The sequence below is a fragment of the Puma concolor genome, chromosome B2 (genome assembly GCF_028749965.1).
Source record: "Puma concolor isolate L17-30 chromosome B2, mPumCon1.1.hap2, whole genome shotgun sequence".
NCBI lineage: Eukaryota > Metazoa > Chordata > Mammalia > Carnivora > Felidae > Puma > Puma concolor.
The window spans coordinates 45,984,722-46,000,381 of NC_141671.1; positions in this window are offsets into that span (position 1 = coordinate 45,984,722).

Here is a 15,660-nt window from a genome sequence, read left to right on the forward strand (position 1 = left end):
CAGACATCTATTGCATTTCTGTAACAAACTATCGGAGAGAGGAATTAAGGAAAAAAAATTCCATTTATAATGGTATCAAAAAGAATAAAATACGGAGTGCCTGGGTGCCTCAGTCGGTTGAGCGGCCGGCTTCGGCTCAGGTCATGATCTCACGGTCTGTGAGTTTGAGCCCCACGTCAGGCTCTGTGCTGACAGCTCAGAGCCTGGAGCCTGTTTCAGACTCTGTGTCTCCCTCTCTCTGACCCTCCCCCGTTCATGTTCTGTTTCTCTCTGTCTCAAAAATAAATAAACGTTAAAAAAAATTTAAAAAAAAAAGAATAAAATACTTAGAAATACTGGAAGCTGTAAGACATTGATGAAAGAAACCGAAGACACAAATAAATAGGAAGATATTCATGCTCATGGATTAGAAGAATTAATGTTGTTAAAATGTCTACACTACTGAAAGCAATCTACAGATTCAATGCAATTGCTCTCAAAATTCCAACAACATTATCACAAAAATAGAACAATCCTAAAGTTTTTATGGAATCACGAAAGACCGGAATAGCCAAAGCAGTCTTGGAAGACAGGAACAAAGCTGGAAGCATTACACTCCCTGATTGCAAACGCTATTACAAAACTCTAGTGATTGAAACAAAAACAGATACATAGATCAATGGAAGAGAATAGAGGGTCAGAAATACGCCCCATGCATGTATGGTCAACTAATTTACGATAGAGAAGGCAAGAACGTACAATGGAGAAAGGACAGTCTCTTCAGTAAATGGGTTTCGGAAAACTGAATAGCCACAGGCAAAAGAATGAAACTGGACCCCTACCTTACCCATACGCAAAAATTAGCTCCATAAAAGTGGATCTAAGACTCGAATGCAAGACATGAAACCAGAAAACATCTTGAACCAAACAGGCACGAAGCTCCTTGATGTTGCTTTTGGCGATGACTTTTTGGATGTGACACCAACACAAAGGCAACCTACCAAATGGAAAATATTTGCAAATGATATATCTGATAAGGGGCTAACATCCAAAAATACATAAAGAACTCCTACAACTCAGTAACAAAAACAAAAAACAATCCAATTAGAAGATGGGCAGAGAAGGGCTCCTGGGTGGCTCAGTTGGTTAACTGTCCAACTTCCACTCAGGTCATGATCTCACGGTTTGTGGGTTCGAGCCCCACTTCAGGCTCTGTGCTGACAGCCCGGAGCCTGGAGCCTGCTTTGGATTCTGTGTCTCCCTCTATCCCTGCCCCTCCCTCACTCACACAGCCTTTCTCTCTCTCTCTCTTTCTCTCTCTCTCTCTTTCTCTCTCAAAAATAAATAAACATTAAAAAAAATTATATTAAAAAAAAGACAAGAGGGAACAAGTGTTGGTCAGGATGTGGAAAAAAGGGAACCGTCATGCACTGTTGGTGGGAATGTAAGTTGATGCAGCCTCTGTGGAAAACCCAATACGGAGCTCCTCAAAATATTGAAAATAGACTTATGTCACAAGGTACCAAAGGTGCTAAGAAAACATAAGGGACAAGGTCATGGTGTCTAACTCTTAGCTCCCATATCATTTGCGGATTGTTTTAACATTGGAAGAGATTTGAGATTAGATCAAGGATTTAAAATGAATGTTCCTTTGGCTGTTCTCCTTTTTTAAATTTCTTACAGCAACACTGTTCAGGATGTCTGTCTTTACATAGCTATGGTCCTAGTTCCTACGATAACCTATGGAACGACATAAAATCAATAAAACCTTGATGATTCTTCAAGCAAACAAGCGAAAAGCAAAAGCCTAACGCCCATTTTTCCTCCTCCACATCCTCAAAGGTGAGCTCCCCAGCCCTCGGACGTTTCAGCTGCAGGAGGCAGACAGGACTGTGCCACCACTGGTGGGGACAGTCAAGGACATCCACTGTAGCCCCTGGATTGGGAAGAAAGCATTAACAGCAATGGTGTGGAAGTCGATTTCTCAGGGGGGATCAGACTTCTCTCCCTTGCTCTATTTTGTTTCTTTACCCTTGCTTCAGTATGCTCTCAACTTGTCCTTCTAAGCTCCCACCTCCTCTCTGACCTCCCCCTGGCACCTTCTACGCTTTCGGGACCCTCTTCACCCCGTAGGCCAAACATGCAAATCACGTAACAAAGGAAATCATAGGAGAGGTCAACAAAACTAGACAATGGAAGAGAAAGCAACATTTCTTTTCAAATATAGCAGAAAGAAGAAAATCCTCTAAAAAATCTTGACATGTGGTGGTGACTCATATATTGGAGTTTGGGAAAAGATGTGTCACTTCGACTCTCACAGAAAGGTAGAGCTGGTCCAATGCAGAGGCGGAGATCTTGAGAAGCAGTGACTTGCCCGAGGGGAGGTACGCAAGAGTCAAGGGCGAATACCGGAGGCTGTGATCAGGTATGCCTCCAGGGCATCCAAGAGGACTTCCCAGCAGAAGTGACAGAGAACAGGGCTCTGCTGAAGGCAGCACAGCTCTTCAGTTGAGAGGAGGAGAGGGGCACCTGTCTCCCTGACCAGAGGAGAGGCTGAAGACATAAAATCCTCCGAGAAGACCCTCCCTGGAGACCGTCCCAGCTTCATCCACCACTCCTGTCCATGCCACACTCACTTTCGTGCTGTTCCTCAAACTCACCAAGCAAATCCTGCCTCAGGGGTTTTACACTTGCTGTTCTCCTTGCCTGCCCATCTCTTTGTGAACTCCCTGGCTGCATCCTGGGCTCACAGGCCACCTCCTCAGAGAAGTTCTAATTCCTCTTTCTGAAATAGCAATCCCTTGGAGTGCCTGGGTGGCTCAGTCTGTTGAGCATCTGACTTTTGGCTTGGGCTCATGTCATGACCCCAGGGTCTTGGGATCAAGCCCCACGTGGTACTCTGTGCTGAGTGCAGAGCTGGCTTGGGATTCTCTCTCTCCCTCTGCTCCTCTCCTGCTCATGCTGTCTCTCTCTCTCTCTCTCTCTCTCTCTCAAATAATAATTTAAAAAAGAACTTAAAATAGCAAGCCCTGTTATTCCCCATCCTCTTCCCTGTTTTATTTTTATCGGCATTTTTCTCCAACTGGCATTATTTTTTATCTTTATGTGTATCTTTATTTGTATCCTTATCTCTATCTCATTTCCTGTCTCCCCCATAAGAATGTAAGCCCTGTACTTACATGACCTTTTCCCCAAGCTTCTTAGCAGACCTGGAAAGATTCCCTTCTTTTGAGTTAGCCACACAACTTTCCCTCTGCTGTAGAATTCCATCACCGAGAGGGCGTCACATAAGAACCCTTCACTGTCAGGGCAAATGTTCCTCACAATTCACTTTTTAATCCAGTTGCGTTGTCTTATCTCTATTTAACATCATCTACCTTTTTTCCCCTCTCCTTTACTAATTATCTCAAACTGAATCATTCTACCTCTCCCTCTACCCCAGTCTGTGCCCCGGGGTATGTCAAGAGCCCTGCCTTAATGCTGAGGGCCCACTTCAGATTTGGGGTAAAAAATATTAGGCAGGACCTGCTGGCAAAATTGCATTTTTCTCCAGACTCATTTTGCTGCTTGGAGAAGTTGAGTTAATCAGGGATGAGGCTTACGACAGGAATGAGAGCAAGGGTGTTGAGAGAGTATACAATGGAGCCTCACAGACCGTCCAGGAATCTACACTGGGGAAGTGGGGAGATGGGGACAGATGACGGATGGTTGTGGTGGGCCGAATAATCTCCTCCTCCCCCCCACCAAAATATCCACATCCTAAGTCCCAGGACCTGTGACTATTGCCTTATATTGCAAAAGAGACTCTGCAGACAGAAGTTAGGCATCTTTAGATGGGGATATTATCCTGGGTTATCCAGTGGGTCATAAATGTAATCACTAGCATTCTTATAAGAGGGAAGCAAGAGGTCAAAGAAACAAGAAAGGCAATGTGATGACAGAAGCAGAGATTGGAGTGATGCACTCGGAAGATGGAGCAAGGCCATGAGCCCAGGAACGAAGATTGCTTCTAGAAGCTGAAAAGGCCAGGGGAACAGATTGTCCCTGCCCCACCACAGCCTCCACGAGGAACCAGTCCTGTTGACATTTGATTTCAACATTCTGACTTCAGAAGTGTAAGAGAATAAATGTGCATTGTTTGAACCCCACCTCCGGAAAGGAAGAAAGGAAGAAAGAAAAAGAAGAAAGAAAGAAAGAAAGAAAAGAAAGAAAGAAAGAAAGAAAAAGGAAAAAAGAACAAGAAAGAGAATTCTGCCTTAGGGCTGCTTGAGCACTGATAACTCCCAGGGTGTTCCCTGAGTTCAGTCAGGAAGCCAGTCTTCTTGAATCTCCATCACCATCCATATCATTAGCGTCTTTGGGTTCAACATCGCTACCCCCCATGGCAACATGCTCAGGTTTACTGAGCAACTGACCTTATACCAGGTTCTTCGATAACTATTTTACATGCATTATCTAATGCCATATTTATGATAGCCCTATATGGAAAGTACCTTAATCACCCTTAATTTTATTTGGGCTTCATTGGAGGCTGTGACTGTTGCAGTTTGGATTTCTGCTGAGCTGGGAACTTAATAAATAGAACCCTGACCTTGAACCTGGATCACAGCTACCTCAACCTTGGGATGGTTTTGTCGGCTGTTTAGCCAAGCAAACTAAGGTATTTCATTCTGAGACATTCAGTTTCCAGAGATGAAGACAGGCACGTGTTTGGGGGCCATTATTCAACCACCACATGGGGAAATGCAGATCAACCCAACCTCAGACCGATAGCCCGAGTCCCTCCCTTCAGACCTGGCTTTAGATCCCACATCTTGTCTCACTATCCACCCTGTACCACCGCTGCCAATTGGCCAAATTCACGAGAAATTCAACAATAAGTAGTTACGCAATGCCCTAACACGAGCCGGTCACCGCGTTAAGCTCCAGGAATTCCAGATCACATGTGATACACCCAGAACCTGCTCTCCCGTCATGGATGGGAAGCAGAGGAAAAAAAACACAAGTAACAGTAACAGAGCAATAAGTAAAAAAAAAATTTGCAAATTTTAGCAAGTTCTAAAAAAGTAGCAACATTTTGTGACATGGTCAGGTAAGAAATCTCTGAGGAACGTTTAAAACTGAATCCTAAAGGAAAAGAAAGAGCTGGGTCATGGAAAGAGTGTGGAGAAGGGGCACCGGGATGGCTCAGTCAGTTAAGCATCTGGCTCTTGAGTTCAGCTCAGGTTATGATCTCACAGGTTCGTGGGTTGAGCCCTGAGTTGGACTCTGCCCTCTCAGAGCCCGGAATGTTTGGGATTCTCTCTCTCTCCCTCTCTCTGCCTCTCCCCTGCATGTTTTCTTACCACTCCCTCTCCGTCTCAAAAAAAGTGTGGAGAGGAATATTCTAGACATAGGGAAAAGGCCTAATTAAGACTTTTTAGAGAGTCTGGCACGGTTGAGCCGCAGAAGGACGTTAAGCAAGGGAAGAGTGTCACAAGATGGCTGCAAAAGCAGTCTGGGGACAGATGGTGTGGATAGCGTAGGCCCTGGATACCATTCTAAGAGTAGTCAGAAGTCCATCGTGGGGCACCTGGGTGGCTCAGTCGGTTAAGCATCCGACTTCGGCTCAGGTCATGATCTTGCAGTTCATGGGTTCAAGCCCCGTGTTGGGCTCTGTGCTGACCCCTCAGAGCCTGGAGCCTGCTTTGGATTCTGTGTCTCCCTCTCTCTCTGCCCCTCCCGTACTCATGCTCTCTCTCTCTCTCTCTCTCTCAAAAATAAATGAAAGATTAAAAAATATTTAAGAGAAAGAAGTCCATTGAAAGGAGAATACGGTTCAAGCAGAGAATGAGAAGTGGCCGATGATATTAAAGGACCAACCTGTCCTCCTAACTCTGGTTACACATTTCTCCAAAAAAAAGATGGACAAAATGGAAGTCAGCCCTCAAGTGAGCTCCCTTCCCATGAGAGAGGAAACTGAATGTGGACTCATCAAGTTTACCCCGTACTTGGGAAGAGGGTCCCACATCTTCTTTACCACTCCGTCTCAAAGAGAACTTCTTTCTTTGCTGGAAACATCATCATGCTTTTTGGCTCACTATTCCTAGATCTGGGGATCTACCTTAGGGAATAATAATTAATGCAGATAAGGATTTACGTAAAAGAATATTTACATCATCATTGCCATAGCAAAAACTGGAAAACAACTTAAACATCCGCCAGGAGGGAAATATTTAATTTATACGCTATACTGAAGTGGTGGAATATTATGTAGTTTATTAGGATAACATCTTTTGAGAATAATATCTTCCTACATGTTCAGTTACATAAAAATTCTTATAAAGTGAAAATAAGACAAATAGAATATTAATACATACGTACGCATATACACACATATTCTCAATTTTATTTGAAACATGAACGAAATAAATGTAAAAATAAAAATATTCACAGTGGATATCTCCATGGGGGCTCCTTACTCAGTTCTGTGCACTAATTGGCATTTCTTAAATGCTACCCACCCCATAGTAGGCATTAGGTTAATATTGTGGGTTCACAACTCTCCAGGAATACAAGTGAACTCATTCCAGGTCTGTGAAAGATAGTGTACCTCTGCCTTGCAGGAGAGTGTGATGGGTAATAGAATGTTCAAGAATTCTTTAAATTAGAAACATTTTCCCTTTACCTTGTATTGCATGAGCTTCTTCTGGAGCATAAGAAGTGGTTACATGTGCCAGTCTCAACATCCCTAATCTGGGTTGTGCCCAGAAAATTTATTAACTTCTTAATCTTCATCTGTGAAATAAAGGTGGTGGTGACAGAGGAGATGATGGATGTAGAAGAGGCTGGAAGCTCTACTTACCAGCATACAAAATAAGTCGCGGTTTATATGGTAATTGGAGCGCCCTGGAAAATTTGCTTCCTCCCAGATTCTTCTTTCCTTCTTGAGCAGTCTAAAATGCCACATTAGTGGGTAATTTGCTCAGCTTAAGGCATTGTTAAAATGTAAATACCCGGGGAAGTAGACTAAGCCACTCTTAGTTATAATTACTTGATCGGGTCCTTTTCAGTAATTCCAGGCTCTGAGCGTGGGCCTTGCTCTGTGGGAGAGCGAATGCACCAGGAGGCCATGCACAGCATGAGAAGGTAAGGGGCAGGCAGGTGGTAAGGAAGAAATACACGAACCATTGGGAACCCAGGCGAGCGTGGCATAATAGAAAGGGCGCTGAACTAGGAGTCTGAACCTGGATTTAAGCCCTATCTTAGTCACTAATATTTATGGACAGTCCGTTTGGAGAGGAGGTTGGTTCAACACGGTCACCTGCACAATCCTGTCTTACGAAGGAAAACTCCTGCCATCCTGGCCACAAGGGAAAGGCCCACGGACCGCTGATCCACGGGCCAGGTGGCAGTCTCCAAGAAGGGCTGCCACAAGAATTTTGTCCACAAGGAATAACTATGAGACTAAATGAACCAGTCAGTGCCTCTCAGACTGAAGGCTAGACAGAAGGAGAGAGAGTTAGCAACAGACAAGCTGAAGGTTCCACAGAGGGAACCAACAAGCAGAAACCACAATCAGGAGACGCCAAGAGTCAGCATAAGCCCTAAAGAAGACAGATGAGGTTCTTTTCAAGTTATTAACATGAGGTGATAGAAGCAGCTGGAATAGTCAAAGCAGAGATCAGGAGGAATGGGGATATGGCAAGGCATACCCTTAAGTAGGAACTTAGAGTTCCTGATGCTGAGGGCATGGCCAGCTGGCCTGGATTCGGTGCTGATTCAACTTCTGCAGAGCCTAAAGAATGTTCCAGCAGCCATAAGCCTGCCTGTATGGCTGTTGGGATTGCATGTTACCTTTTCCACTTTCCCACATAGCCCCTGGGCTTCCTACCCCACACTCCTCTACAACACACACACACACACACACACACACACACACACACTCCCGCAAACACACTCGCACACACTCACACTCTCTCACACTCACACACACACACACACACACACACACACACACACGCTCACACATATCCCCCACTGATTAAGGAACCAGAAAGTGCTCATGTTGTTTTCAACTGCAGAGCCTTGTTAACTTTAGATAAATTTCTCTGAGATTTTTTTTTTTTTCTAAAATGAAGGAGGTGGATTTCATTACACAGTCTCTAAAATCTTGTCCAGATCCTTACAATTTCATGAATCTAATAAAGATGTGAGGAGATTAGGATCAGACCATGTTTTTATTATAGTACCTTCCCCTACATTAAGGGAGATAGGTTCTAAGAATTTACCCCTTCTTTGTTATGGCAATCCAATGAATATTATGGCTTGCCCTAACAAGAATCAAGACCAGACAACAGGAAAGAGACCCACTTATATGAAGTGTGTGTGTGTGTGTGTGTGTGTGTGTGTGTGTGTGTGTGTGTTTAGTAGGGGAAGGGGCTGAGGGGTGTGGAGATAGGGAAGGAGAAATTCCCTAGGGAGACAGGCTGAGGAGCAGAGTGAGCTGAGCCGATCAGGACTGAATTCGGAAGGTCTCAGTTTTGCTGCTCTCAAACTAGTCTTAATCATGTTATATGAGTGTGTGTAATGGGTCTGGTGCCTTTTCTCCAAATGATGTTGACACATGTCTGCTCAAATAAATTAATGCTCCCATCTCCACTGACTCATTTGGTGGGACTGACAAGCACACATGCTGACTGGAATAGAGAGGAAGAGAGGGCACAGCAGTGGGGAAAAAGGAAGGCAGAGACATTACACAATTAATCAAACCTTCCCCTCTCCACAAGATAATACCCAAGCTCCCAGCTGTGTGCCTGACTGGCCCCGCCTCATCTCCCTCCATCTTTGCCATCCAACCGAGCATCCTATGAGCCAACCATATTAAGCATTTTGAGTGCTTTAATTATATTTCTTGCTATTTCTTGCCTTTGTGCCTTTGTATGTCCTATTCTCTCTACTGGAAAAGTCTCGACTCCCTTACCTGCACAGTGGACTCCTATCCTTCCTGCAAGATATGAATCAAAAGTCATATTCCCCTACTGGAATATAAACCTTGGTAGGGCACTGCTCTTGCTGTCTTATTCATGACTGTATGTCCAATGGCTAGAATAGTGTCTGGCACATAGATGATTCTCAGTCCATGTTGGATGGATGGATGGATGGATGGATGGATGGATGGATGAGTGGGTGGATGGGTAGATAGATAGATGAGTGGGTGGGTGTATGGATGAGTGGGTGGATGGGTGGATGGGTGGATGGATGGATGAGTGGGTGGATGGATGGGTGGATGGATGGATGGATGGGTGGATGGATGGATGACTACTTATACAGCTTTCCCTTAATCCCCACGTCGGGCTCTGAGCTGACAGTGCAGAGCCTGTTTGGGATTCTCTCTCTCCCTCTCTTCTCTCTTTCTCTCAAAATAAATAAATAAGCTTTAAAAAAAAACAACACCCTACAATGCACAGGACAGCCCTTCCCAAGAAAGAATTATCCAGCTCAAAACGTCAGTAGTGCCCCAGTGGGACAGCTGTAGACTGTGAGTCCCCTACGAGCAGGTGCTAGGAACCACTTGTGTTTGTATCCTCCACAATAGTCCTTCTCAACACGCTGCCTTTCACAACCACTTGGGAAGCTGCCTAAATCACCCTGAAAAGTCTGACTACCTGGGTCTGGGTGGCCTGGGCATCTATACTTTTTTTCAAAGCTCCTGACATGATGGAAACGTTCCAAAATAGGATTGCCACAATGTTCACACAACTCTGCAAATGTACTACAAGCCATTGAATCATATGCTCAAAATGGGTAACGTTTAGGAGTATGTGAATTAAACCTCCACAAAACTGTTTTGAAACAAGGAAAAGAAAAGCTCGCCAGGTCTTCTTCTATCCCCTCCGTGAGTGAGAACTGCTATCCATATGCGTTTACATAATGCTTTGTTCGTGGTACCCACTCAGCAAACATGAATGTTGTTAATTGAAATGTAACTGGACTGATGTAAATGTACGGGATAAATGGCCTGTATGTTAAAACCAAAATAGAATTACTTTAAGTTCCTTTGAGGGTTCGAAGCGCTTCATAGAAATCTGTACTATGTGAGGAGGAGGAAAGACCTTTGATTGGAGAGCCTGGGTAATTGGACAGCCCGGAGCTGGCCGAGTGATTGGCTTCCTGGGAACCGCTGTAACATGGAAACTGAAAAGGCAGCCCGTGCACATTCCCACTAGCCAGGGCACCTGGCTTTCTGCACCCAGGAAAATGGGGAGCTTCTCTTTTCCCGGTGAATCTCGAGGAAATGCGTCAATTATATAGCCATGAAAGCATCCATAAGGCTTAAAGATTTTATAAGAAATTTAGCTATCACTCCCTTCCCTTACCAGTGTAAACTGTATTTTTTTCCGATTGGGAGCAGTAGGGATGACAGTGACCTATTTTTGTGCTTTGACATATCATAGGCCCATGGGAAATTATGAGTTTAAATGAACTAGGAAAAGAGGAGCCTTTTGACTGTGAGTACTGCCTTATTATCTGGAGAAAAGAATGATTATCTACTTTAAATTTGTCATAGAAAAAATAAAGTGTCCACCTTCCTTTGTGGCTGCAGATAAGGAGAAGTTGAGTCACCACTATGTGTGTGGAGGCGAAAGAAAGACGCAATTTTTTTATTTTAGAGAGAGAAAGAAAGCACACAAGTGGGACAGGGGAAGAGAGAAAGAGAATGTCAAGCAGGCTCCACGCTCAGTGAGGAGACTGACAGGGGGCTCGATCCCACAACCCTGGGATCATGACCTGAGCTGAAATCAAGAGTCAGATGCTCAACCAACTGAGCCACCTGGTGCCCCCGCCCCTCTCTCTCTTCTTTTTTCCCCTACCACTGATCACCAGTGGGGTATGTTAAGTCAAATGCAAAGCCCCCCTCAGTTTGTATCTATTCATGATAATAACATGCAGCCAGGTTCCTATTCTAACGGGTTCACTCCCTAGCAGTTTGCACAGGCTGGATTGTACACAGTCCTCCTCTATCCCTCTTCCTTCTGGCAAGGTGGGTTTTTCTTTTTCTTTTTTAATGTGTATTTATTTTTGTGATAGACACAGAGTGTGAGTGGGGGAGGGGGCAGAGAGAAAGGAAGACCCAGCATCCAAAGCAGCCTCCAGACTCCTGAGCTGTCAGTCCAGAGCCCGACGTGGGGCTTGAACCCACGAACTGCAGGACCATGATCTGAGCCGAAGTCAGACGCTTGACCGACTGAGCCACCCAGGCGCCCCTGATAAGATATGTCTCTCTTTAATGCCTGTTGCAGTTTTGTGATCCTGCCTTCATGGGCTGGTGTATCCAGTTCACCTGATTAGGAAGCTTCCTGAGACGTGCTCTTACGGAAGTGCTCATCTCCCTCCACCCCGCCCCCCTAAGATTCCCTGGGGTCCCCTCTGACCATGTGAGGCCATGTGGGGCCAGGCCCTGGAGAAGTGTCCTTGCCAGCCAATCCCTGGCCTCATCAAATCCGGTTTCGAGGACTGGATGGAGAATGAGACTCCATTTTACCCATTTAGAAGTCTGAGGGAAGGAAGCTTCTAAGGGAAGCATTCCCCTGCATTAAGACTCACGAGATGAGATAAGATTTTCTCTTCCTTATTTAACTATGAGTGGCGGTGGAGCAATGGATTAGATTAGGCAGTAGAGATAGACCTTATGCAAGTTATGCAAGCTCTCTGTGCCTCAGTTTCCTCAGTTGTAAAATAGAGGTAATGACAGTTCATATCTCATGGGCTTAAGCATAAATGGTCCGTAAATGGGAGGTGTTTTTGTTACAAGACAATATAGAAATGGAGGCTTTGCCAGCAGAGTGAGGCGACAAAATTGTCCCCTGAGCAGCATTTTACCCTGACAAAAGAAAGGTTTGTTTATGGCTCTGAAGTACCCCCTCTGAAGAATCCGAAGGATGCAAGGCCTCTTTCAGCCACACCAGGGAACGTCTACAGATACTCTGGATGGAGCCACTAATGATTCCCAGGGCACAGAGACCCAGAAGGTGCTTCTCTGGGAGTCCAGCAGAGCGCAAAGCAAGGAAAGGTTGGGAGGGATCGTCAGGGAGGAGAAAAGAGGAACCAGTTGGAAAAGGCCTCTGGTTGCCCGAGGTTGGCATTATAAGGACTAACTGTGGGCACACACAGAAGTACTTGGCACCACCTGCTGCATGGAGATCGTGTGCCCAACAGTGACATTTTGCTTCACTTTCTGATGATAAACTTTTCCTTCACTCCTGTCCAGACATGTTGCCCCTGACTGAGATGTTTTCCTGGAGGCCTCTGGGAAAGCTGGAGGCATCCTCATCGTCATGCCCGCAAGGGTTTACTAAGTGCGAGGTCTGCTAGGCACAGGAGGCGGGAAACAGGGAGAAGAGGCAGGGGACAAAGTGAGAAGAAGGAAAAGACCGTCATGCCAAGCTCTTCCTGGTGAGATGAGACTTACACCATGAAATGAGATTACCATCAAGACAGGAGGTTATTGAGTTGCACCTACATGTGTTGGGGAAACTCCGAGAAGGGAGAGGTGGACGGGGACAAGAGTAGTCAAGGCCTGTGAGGGGGAAATAATGTGTCAGTATTGATTTGAGCATCCGCTCTGATTCTTTCATTGCCACAACTTGAAAGTTAGGTATTCCCCACACCCCCGCCATTTTACTCGGGAAATTGCAGCACCGTGAAATTTAAAACTATGGCCAAGTTCACGCAGCCAATAAGAAGTTGAATCTAGATTTGAACCCAAGTTTGTCTGTATCCAATGCCCTTGCTCGTTCCGCTCTCTCTTGGACTCGAGATGAAATTCAAAGAGTGATTATGAATTGGATGGGTGGTGTTGATCAAGCAGGGGCACTCCTGGATTTAGTTCAGTAGAAGTAAGTTTAGTTTGGACCAGTGTTTTTTTTTTTTTTTTTTAATTTTTTTTTTTTCAACGTTTTTTATTTATTTTTGGGACAGAGAGAGACAGAGCATGAACGGGGGAGGGGCAGAGAGAGAGGGAGACACAGAATCAGAAACAGGTTCCAGGCTCCGAGCCATCAGCCCAGAGCCTGACGCGGGGCTCGAACTCACAGAACGTGAGATCGTGACCTGGCTGAAGTCGGACGCTTAACCGACTGCGCCACCCAGGCGCCCCTGGACCAGTGTTTTATGAAGGAAAATGCTCATTTTCTCTACTTTGGGAATTACTGTGCAGAAACAAGACAAGAAGAGTGAAAGTATCCTAGTGGCCTTCTCCCCTTAGAAATGCTCCTGATGATCTGGTGCCACAGAATTTTGTGGAGACAGTTCAACCCAGTGCTGGGAAGTTCCAACAGCTTCTCCATGATTTTATGAGCAGGTGGCACCCTTTGGACCAAGACTTAACAGATTTTGTCCAGGAATTTGTTTCATTTTCTGTGTATAATTCATAGGCACCTTGACAGCTTGCCTTACTGAAATATTTTCTTTTTTTAAACTCTACCCTCCCAGGGACACTTGGGTGGCTCAGTCGGTTGAGCGTCCGACTTTGGCTCAGATCATGACCTCACGGTTCATGAGTTCAAGACCCACATCGGGCTCGCTGCTGTCAGCCTGTCAGCGCAGAGCCAACTTCATATCCTCTGTCCCCATCTCTCTGCCCCTCCCCCACTTGCGCTCTCCCCAAAATAAATACATATTTAAAAAAATAAAAATAAAAAAGGTAAACTCTGCCCTCCCAGTTGCTCTCTACCTGACTAAGCCACAGGCCAGTTAAAACGAATCACTGGTAATTTTTATAATAGTAATTCATGTCTAATTTTTACAAAGGTAATTCAAACTATGGTTTTCGTGGGAATCTTCACGAATGTTTCTCGAATGTTTATCCAATCACTTATACATACATTATCTCATTTTATCATCATCAAAAATATTATGGGACTCGTGGGCACACAGAATGGCATAGGACCAACTAATAGGACCAATCAGGGGCTCCTGGGTGGCTCAGTCAGTTAAGCAACTGACTCTTGATTTCAGCTCAGGTCATTGTCTCAGAGTCATGAGGTCAAGCCCCACATCAGGCTCCACCCTGAGTGTGGAGCCTGCTAAAGATCCTCTCTCCCTCTCGCTCTCTGCCCCTCCCCCACCAAAATTAAAAAAAATAATAAAATTAAGAAAAAATAGGGCCAATCATACTCCTTAGTTTGGAGCATATTATATCACTCTAACACATATTAATAACAACACTGCCATGAATCACCTTCCTCTAGCTTCTTTGTGAAGATTTTCCAACGTATTTACCAGGCATGAAATTTCCTGGGTTATAAGCTAAATGCATAATTGTTTGTATTAAATACCACCAAATTGCTCTCCAAAAGCTTAATCTCACCAAGAGTCTGTGAGGCTTCTGTTCCCCATTTTTCATCAGTATTTGACAGAAAATAACTTAATTTGCCCTATTATTTGGATTAAAGTAAATATTTTAATTGCATTTTTAGGACTGCGAATGAGGCTAAGTCTCTCGTTCTGAACTTATTAGCCGTAAGAGTTTCCTCCATCTCTGAACCACTTATTCTCATCCATTGCCCATTTTTCTATGAGGTTCCACATCATTTTCTAGCAGATTTACAGGAATTCCTATGTATTCTGTATATTCCATTGAAAATACACCATATTTTATTATTCATGTCTTCTGAAATTTTTTCTATCATAATCTGCTATCTGGTAGTCACCAATTAACTACTTAAACACCATCCATTCTTGAACAAAAACCTTTCATTCTAATAGAGTAAACACCAATGAATTCCCCCCTTTATGGTTTTAGTTTTGTTTTAAAAAGAATCGTTACTACTTCCAGTTCCAGAATGGCAGCATGAGGAGCTCTGTGGAAGAGACTCAACAGGAAACAACTAGAATTTGGTGAAAAATATGTAAAAATGGCCATTTCGAGTTTTTGAAAATTGTCCTAATGGCATACAACAAATGAAGAAGCATTTATTCAAGAAAATCTACTAAGTAATCTCAGTAGTAACACCAAGGATCTGTGGCACTTGAACCAACACGGCTCCTTTCTACCCTCAGCTGTAGCTCTGTGCAAAGACAGAGGCTTCAGTCCGGATGGGTGTGGCCAAGAAAACAAAGCTCCCTTTCCTCCCAGCTTCCCATCAAGGAAAACAGTACCTTACCAGAAGGAGCAAAACATCATCATTTCTCATTTCCCTCCAGCTACAAGTTGCTGAACTTAAATTCTTGGTGAGTGTGACCAAAAGATAGGGGAGTCCCTTCCTCCATCCACCTCACACTTAACAAGGGCACAGACTTGGCCCAAGATGTGTCAGGTGGACAATATTGAGGCCCTGACCACCCTTGCCCCACCTCACTCATAGGGCAGAGATTCCATGCTGGGAGAAGCAAATGGAGAAGACCAGAAGCTATTACCTCCATCCAGTGCCTTGCTTGTTAGGGAGCAATATCGTTACAAGAGACATGAGCCACTGTTTCTATATCAAAAGCAGGAGCTCAGAGATTTTGAACAGGGGGAGAGGCAGTTCCTAAGAACAGAAAGTTCCAAGGCTACTCCCAGAGGAACCGATTTTATTTAAAACAGATTATGGGGAAGCTTAGGCTTACAGTCACTCTTCGAAACATTAGAGATTTTGGGGGTAGCAGTTAAGAGGGAAGTTGGTAATTCCATTGGAGTAACATCTTAAACCACAGATC